This window comes from Branchiostoma lanceolatum, chromosome 10, assembly GCF_035083965.1.
Source record: "Branchiostoma lanceolatum isolate klBraLanc5 chromosome 10, klBraLanc5.hap2, whole genome shotgun sequence".
Lineage (NCBI taxonomy): Eukaryota > Metazoa > Chordata > Leptocardii > Amphioxiformes > Branchiostomatidae > Branchiostoma > Branchiostoma lanceolatum.
The window spans coordinates 19,793,496-19,802,256 of NC_089731.1; the positions used below are offsets into that span (position 1 = coordinate 19,793,496).

General features: G+C 40.6%; 1 long non-coding RNA gene across 1 annotated transcript; it reads right to left on the reverse strand.

Annotated features, from left to right (window-relative positions):
• Positions 1 to 920: 920 nt before the first annotated feature.
• On the reverse strand, positions 921 to 4,022 carry LOC136442931 (uncharacterized). Its single transcript, XR_010757069.1, has 3 exons — positions 2,584 to 4,022; positions 1,703 to 1,819; positions 921 to 1,221 (listed from the first exon to the last, which is right to left on the reverse strand). It is a non-coding gene; the product is annotated as an uncharacterized lncRNA (long non-coding RNA).
• Between the last annotated feature and the right edge of the window lie 4,739 nt (positions 4,023 to 8,761).

Sequence of the window (8,761 nt, forward strand, 5' to 3'; positions counted from 1 at the left end):
TACTTAATTGTACTTTTTACTTATTAGATTTATCATTTAGGCCATTTTGATTATGAAATTATGGATGACCTCCTCTGAGAACCCCAGAACTGATGCAAGTGTGCAAATAAAAAAAGTTGGCTTCATTATGAAATCTACATAGTCAGGGAGGATGAACAAAACTAAACACACAGAATATGGTATACCAAAATATAGATTCTTCATTTTTGTTCTTTTAATGAGTTATGGATAAATAAATAAAACTTCTTTCACTTTGGAATTGACATTAGCATTCAACGACATTAGTATCCGTTTTCTGAAATATTTTTTTTACAATATACAGCATGCATTTTTTGGCGACGCCTCAGGGGCGAGCCTAATAGTATACTTTACGCCCGTTCTGTAAGAATTCCCAGAATTGTTCAGGCATGTCTGGAATGTGTTGAGTATTCCCTGGGGAATTTGTTTTGAAGTTACCTTTCCCCTGTCTCCCTGTGTTAATTTTGAAAGTAGCACATATGGGAAACAGTTTAATTTGGCAATTTAATCACAGTATTTGTTTGTCATGTATTTGTCAAAAGGTATATGTGTGAAGTAAAGGGATAGTTATATCTGTTGATCTACTAGTATTTTAGCTATATCTTTCGCCAGGGCTTGTTGCAATGATCTGAACATTTTTAAAGAAGCCTTTTTTACAAGAGCGAATAATACGTTACATTCTGATAAGATACAACTGGAAATAGAAATATCAAAACTTTATGTTTTAAATAAGTAGTATTTTGTTTGAAATAAGAACAAACTGAACACAATAATCCTTTGAATTTTATTACATATGATTTCAAATATTGAATGACTCAGTTGCAAGCCGCTCATAAAGTCATATGTCTTCAGGGTAGGGACTATTTAAATCGCCAACGTTGGAAAAGAAACAGACAATCACATTGTGTTTTTATCTCTTTTACTTTATTAACATGGTAAGAGAAAATAAGATAGTTAATAAAGCAATGTTATGGAAGATACATTTCCATATTGTACATTAAAGTAAAATATTTGTACAAGTAGCAAATCGTTTACTTGGCCATTCATGCCACAGAAATTCTGGAACTATAGACTGAATGTCAAGCCTGACTAGATTGATCCCCACGATTGTTGGTTAGGTGATACACAGCATTTGAAAGCTGCTGTTACTGCCGTTCAAGTTCAACTCTTTCTGATGACTGTTGTCTTTATTGTCATGCAGAGCTGAAAGAAACAATGTAGGATTAGTAACACCTTGATACATGTTAACAGGCTCGATCACCTCCTTCCATGACAACCATAATCAACATGTAAACATGTATGGATGTCTATCAGTTTTATTTAGATGATTGAAATGTCATGCCCTATCATACAATGTACAATCTAATTGATTAAACCAACGCACCACCCATCCCTCTTCCCCAACTCCAAACCAAACATGGTTTTGGTCTGGTTTTCAAGTACCTGGTCAAAATACTTGGGCATTCCAAGTTCAGTTTTTAAACCAACCATCTCAATTCAGTATGAGTATAATGACTATGTAATATGTGGGCTTGCTATGATGCATATAGAAACTGAAACTTAACATGCAAGAACTTTAATTTGGAGGGGGTAGACAAGGCTTGTACAGGTGTTTTGTATCCCTCTCCATTCATCGTAATCGAAAAAAAAAGAAAAGAAAGAAAAGGAAATGAATGTTACTAACCATGTTGTCCAGGCAAACTGTTTGAACAGCCTCCATGTAACTTGTCCTCCTGATTGGTCGCCCGGTTTGGCTGCTCCAGCCTTCCTCCATCCTCCTATCCTTATTATCTCGTAACTCCTGAAAAAGCAAGCTGATGAATAACTCACAACTTTGGTTGTACAGAAGTTTCGCGCATGACATGCTACTATTTTTTGGAAGTCAGAACGTGTTAGGGATTAATATTCCTATGATGTTCGGTGGAAAATGGAAGATGACATATATCTTATGCTTTCTATGGTTACGTTGTTCAACCCTACACTTGAAAGCATTTCAGATCCAAAAGCTAAACACGTCCGTAACTGGACATGTAGAAAATTCATTTTTCGTCTAGAAGTTTCTCATTATACATGGGCATGGTCCTCTCCACAAATAAATAAACAAAACTCCTGCAACTTTAACTTAAATCGATGCACATTAATGGGTAACTGAACTGTTCGGAAAATCTGTAACTCACCGGTGAGGGATATTTGTGTCGGCTGAGCTTAACAGGATATTTGTGACTTTGTAAGTTTCCAAGAAACATTTCCATGTTGAAAAGATAAGGTACTTATCATCTCTCTTTCAAACTGTACTTATAAGTTTGCACAAATCAAAATCCGTAAAATCTAAACGAGCTCATTGTGAGGTATATGGGGGAGGGCAGGGGTGCTACAATTCAAATCAGTTTTCCATCACGCAGTGTGAAGACATATAGAAGACTTGTCGTTTGTAACCACTATGTTGGACAATAGAATTAATGTAGACCACGACATAACGTAGTGATCAAGCATAGAAACGGCAAGTTCTATGTGTATAGAAAGATATGCGCCGTACAACAGGTTTAGACCTAGAACTTCACTAACCTTCAGACCGCTATCTGACTCTCTGACGGAAGGTGTGGGCGCCTTCCTGGCCTTTTCCTTGGCTCCGGACGGGTGGAGGTCGACGCAGCGTTTTGAACAATGGATCAAACTTCTGATGGTCAAATGGTCATATGGCGTCCTAAAAGCGCGATTAATTAATCGACTGTCGTTTGCCCTGCCCTGGTTCCGCCTTACCGTGGTTGGTTGGTCGGTGGTTGGCTACGCCTTACTGTCGTTCACGCCCAGCTGTCGGTGGTTAGTTGCGCACTGCTGTCGTTCACGCCCAGCTGTCGGTGATTGGTTGCGCACTGCTGTCGTTCACGCCCAGCTGTTGGTGATTGGTTGCGCCCTGCTGTGGGCGTTCTAGAAAGTCACGCCCTGAGATCCGGAGGGACTGATACTAAAATTCCACCAGCTGGATGCCAGATGTCAACACAAAGACTTGATGTTATTTATAAATCCTTTATTCACCCTCTCCTTGAATATGGTGACATTATATGGCATGGGTGTACTTTATGTGATTCCCAATGATTAGAACGAGTCCGAATATGTATACGAATACGAATGCGCTCTTGTACTTTCAGGGGCTGTATAGGGGTCTTCGTATTCTTCGCTCCTTGCTGAACTAGGTCGGGAAAAACTTTCGGATCGTCGTCATGTTCACCCGCTGATCATGTTCTACAAAATTGTTCATAGCCATACTCGCCAGTAATACTGAAATTTTGGCTTGACCCAGTCTTATATTGTAGTTAGCAAACCTTCCAAAACTTTGTATTACTTGGTTTATATATTGATTGTTTATTGTATATATTGCTTGTTTGTATCGAACTACCCAAATGCTGTATCTTCAGATGTGATGTTGGATATTAGCTACGTATACTTGCTAGAGTGGATCACCTCGGTATCCTGTGTATTCTTCAGCCGATTAATAAATAAATAAAAACACACACAAATACCGACCCTTCAGCTATAACCTTCGCCAGGGAGGGAAACACATGTTCCGCCTTTTAACTGAGGGTCTAACTGAGCGGGTCTTTAGTACATTTTCCTTAAGGGCATGTTGGCATTGACACGACAAACTAACTGGCCAGTGCAGGTACTGGAAGCAGTCTGGCATCTAGGCTGTATAGGAATGATTGCTTTGTTCATCCCTCAACATATTTTGTTGTGTTTCTTTGCGTCCGGTATGCATCTGTGTTTCCACATATACTAGTACAGACGAAGCCACTTAATTGCACCTCGGATAAACGAACACTCCATTTAATTGCACCAAATCCCCAAATCCCAAACCGGTTCCCATTCACTGCATTGTTAGTGACTCCGCATATCTGCACCACGCATTGTCACCAATGCCGGATAACTGCACCAAAATTTTTCAAAAATCCTCCACAAGTTGACTTAAAAATCGGCAAACGCTGTACAAATGAGCCGATACTTGGCGGTGTAAAGGCACAATACTGCCAATATCTACATCTACATTAGGTTACCCCCAGATAACCCCTTCAGGGGCATAGTAGGGGGAAATATGTTATGAGTAACAAAAGAAGGCGGTCTCCATTGACAGTCACGTTGATAGGAATCGTATGGGAGGTCCCGGGTGGGTCACAGGGCGTGTAGGAACTATTAAGAGACGCACGCCTACCAAAGGCGGCATTACGCTGTACTCAATAAAGATTGGTCTCTACCTGTACACTGTCTTATTACTGTGAATGCATTCAAGTTCGCGGGGATTTGATTTCGCATTAAGGATGACATGGGGTGTTGTCGGTGGTTCGAGGTTCGCGGCAGCGCTATAGTCACATACTGCTGTAATAATGAAAGACCGGCGTCTTTACGTTACATTCAGTCGGAAACCGTACAGCGAGTCAGCAAAACCTACAAACACGTAGGAAGACATAGCAGTCGCTTTTGGCGGTGCGGTGCTGACATGATCATCTGTCACATTCTTTTATGGCAGAGCTGAATCCGCGTCGTAGAAACTTCCTGCATTCACCAGAACGAGGTAAACGCGGATTCGGCTCTGCTTTAAGGAGAATGATCTGTCACTGATCTAAGTCATCTAACCATATCTACCCACTGGATACATTGTACAACTCACTACCATGGTGTCGACAGTCTAATTTGTCCAAACATGAGAGGGGGCATTGCTCTGGGCTCACCCGTAATCAGTAACCAAGTCTTAGGTTCAGTTCCTAGTTTCATGGCGGTACATGATTTACGTAAATCGACAACTGTACTCTACGTAATGTAACACAGAAACTGTTATCCCATGGCGATGTTTCAGAATGCCTCCCCTGTAACATTACGTGTGTTGTAAATTAATGCGGTAGATCGCATGGAAAAATGAAAGAATGCAAAATCAAAACAGGTCAGTCGTAGTCATTTCTTTATTTTCAGCAAAGGGTCATGTTTTCGTTGTGCTAGTGTTTCTGACTAACAATACACCCCCCCCGCCCATGATGGTGCGGTCCAGCTGGGCATTTCGCATAATTGCACCAGCCGCATAATTGCACCAAAAACGCTGACAAATGGGTGGTGCAGTTAAGCTATATATTTTGGCCAGCATAACTCAAGACGTGCAAGAAGCTACGGATAAAGTACGTTGAAATCACTATCTCCATGAATAATGGAATGATAGTTATTGGCCTGTCTGTTGGTTTGTGTTTCTATCATACACATAAGAAATATAGCTGCATAAAACCCCCCAAAAATTGGGTCTTTAAGTGTTTGTTGAGAAGAAAACCGACCAAAGAAAACAACGTTAACATCGCTGTCGTCTGGCGACGTTGTTTTCGCGCCATTTTTTTGGGCCGCGATGGTGGCGGAACGATTCAACGCACAGATTTGTAACGCTCTAACATGTGATTGGTACCGTCTATGAAAAGGAAACTGTATACAGAGATGGCGAAGATATTTCCCAATAAGTTGACGTAAGCGGTGTCGTTTTTTCGTAATGATTTTGTAAGTCGGGTCGCATGCAAGACGTACGTCGGGCCGCGCGCACAGTGCGTAGTAGCCTATTTCCCGTGAAAACATGAGCTGGGATGCGCTGGACATAGCCCTTCTCACATGACGTGAGAAGTGCACACAGTCAAAATTTTCCGGTCAAAAGAAAGCTAGAATATAGCAGACTTTAAGCCTTATTTACATTTCCCTAACTTCATCACCAACTTCCGAAGAGAGCAAAATAACCAAATCGTGCAAAGTTAGGCACACTATCTGGCGTAGCACTAAATCAGAAGGTACATTCGTGAAAATGTCTCACAGCGTCTTCCGCATGTAACGCGGAGCGTGAAGGGCCCATGAACAGTATGAATACATTTCTTGTCCATGTATGTTCTTTAGATGAATGTGTTCAAAATACATTCATTAAAACATGACAATTCTCTGGCAACCAGCAATGGAGCGCCGTGAGTTCGAGTGCGTAAAAAAACGTGACATGTTAGGGCACCCCCCGTTGATATATACTCACTGTAAATCTCGTCATTGTCGAAAATAGGCCCAAAAGGCCCAACACGTGTAACTGATACAGAGTCCAGCATCATGGAAAAACAAAGTTTATAGTACTGATAAAAATTTACCACTCAATAATCACGACCAGACCAAGTCCATGTCACAGGATGTTCGACAATCTAATCTATCATTTAAAGTGCACACGTATAGTATCAAACCACGCAACTAACATTTATCAATAGCAAACCGTACACCGTCGCCATGGCAAAGCTTTTTCATTGCCAGTCTTATTCATTTTGCAGTTGCTTTTCACGATTTATGGTATGGCTGAAAACTTATCTTTTTGGAAACAGACGGAAAATTGATGCGCGCACGGATGTCATCCATATAATCCAATAAACATGGCCTTATTGAAAAATAACACTCCCTTCTAGAGTTTAGGACTCCTTTTAAATCTTCCACCTGTCACACTCACAATGATTTTATTAGAGTAGTATATACCGGTATTTTTGGTCTACTGTTTCTAGTCAAAATTATCTAGTTCATTCTAAAAAGTTAGCCTTCTGTTGTCATAGCTTTGTCAGCAAACCTAACACCAAGACTGGCTAGGCTAGGGCTGGATATGTTGACTGTTGAGTAAGCTCAATAAACTAAAATGTGTAGAAATGCCAAATATAATGCAAATTCAAGTCTCAATGTTTCAGTACTTTATTTCTCACAACTGCCTTCCCATTTTATCCAGAAGAAAATTAATGTATTTGTGATCACTGAAGCTTTGAATACTTGAGTACTAAACAAAAAGTTAGGAAACTTGATTTCATGTCTCTGTGGGTACTCTATATCATTGGAAAGCTTATTTAGTGCCCTTTACAAACATATTTCATTTGCTATGATCATACATTCATGTGCTGAGCACCAGGGCTGCTCTTGTGTACATGTAGGTTGCGAAAGAAAAGTTGCCAAAATTTCCCTTGATGTTCGTTGTTTTTAATTCAATGACAGCAAAATGTGTTGATCACTGGAAAGCTTGTATATTTTCCTTTAAAATGATGCCTCGCTTGTTAGTCACGCTCTTGTGCAAAGAGCAGGCTTATGACTGATTTTGAGGTCGGACGGTCGGCGTTCATTGTGTTGGTAAGGATATTCCAGCATTTTGTTTTGAGATGCACTCCCATAGTGAGCTTACAGTTGATAAAGTAATAACAGAGATATGATTAATTCAAGTGCTCTGAACGTTTTGTGCGAAGTGTAGATACAAAATGTATAAACCTATGAAAAATATGGCACCATTGATACGTAATCAATGTCATTCTTTTATATATCATTGGAAAGCATGTTTGAATCTTTATTCTTTATGATCATACATTTGTGATGCAGGCTGACTGAAAACAAATTTCCCTGCCAACACAGATTGGCAAATAATAGTCTTCCACATTTACATAATGTATACTTGGTCATGTACACCTTTGATTACTTACAGAGGTCACAATGTTGACAGTCCAATCATTTACCACTTGAAAGAATTATGGCAGGAATTTACTTGCATAATTGGTATCACCTGTCATAAACTACATTATGTTACATGTACTTGAGACCTTTTGGGGTCGCGTGGCATGGCGTAACGGCAACGTGTTTGGCCCAGAACCCAGAGGTCCCGGGTTCAAATTCGGTCGTGTCACCGATCTTGGCCCTTGGGAAAGGCACACGACTTTCCTCACTTCAGTCAGGTGAAAATGAGTACCTAGCCTAGGTTAGGGACGTCCCTCGACTAGGACATTAAATGGAGGTCTTGTGTTTGGGGAGAGCCACACCCCACGCACGTTAAAGAACCCACCACACCTTTCGAAAAAGAGTACTAGTAGGGGCATGCCCCGGTGTGCGATGGTCCAAAATCCAAACCTTACACAAGGAGGTTATTTTAACCTCCTTGCCTTATGTACAGTCTGCTTTGACCGGATACACTGTACATGTCAGTAATTGCCCATTTTTCGGCAGATGGACAAATGTGGTCACATAGAAGAAGACCTATGATGGGAAACATTGTTAGATTTTCCTCATTGATAATGCAAATGAAGTCCCAATTTGCATAATATGCACTGCATTATGGTCATGTCTGTCTAATTTTAGCAAGGAGGTTAAAATAGGAAGGAGAGAGTTTGACATTACTGCCTTTTGTCCTCAGTGGGCCGCAAGCGTCAAAACTGCAATTGACATAAACTTGTCAATTGCCCTGATCTCAATGGGCCAGCGCGGCACTCCAGCGTTCTGTTCCATTGTTTAGTTGCAAATTGGAGCGCCCCGGGGATTAGGAGGGACAGTCGTAAGCTCAATTTTAGCTATTTTGAGGAATTAATCTTTTAAAGAAATCAGTGAGAGGATCGGGAAAAAGTAGCGGAGAAGACGATCGGAGGAAATTCAAGCGCTGCAACTAACGTTACAGCCTGTGGCCATTTTTATTTCAACAGCCTTGAAACAAGGTTAATCTTTGTTACAACATCCACCCTACAAAACGACATGGTCAAACAAAGCGCTGAACTAATACTTCTGCTACATTCTGCATGTAATATGTCAGTCTCTGTGTACAGATTCTGTGTCAAAGATCCTAGGTATAATTATAAGGGCAGTATATCTCGTTTCTTTTCGGCAGCTGTGAGAACAAAATTCGATACATTCTAACCATGATTCTACCGATTCTACACACATAATTCAGTACCTCATTGATCCT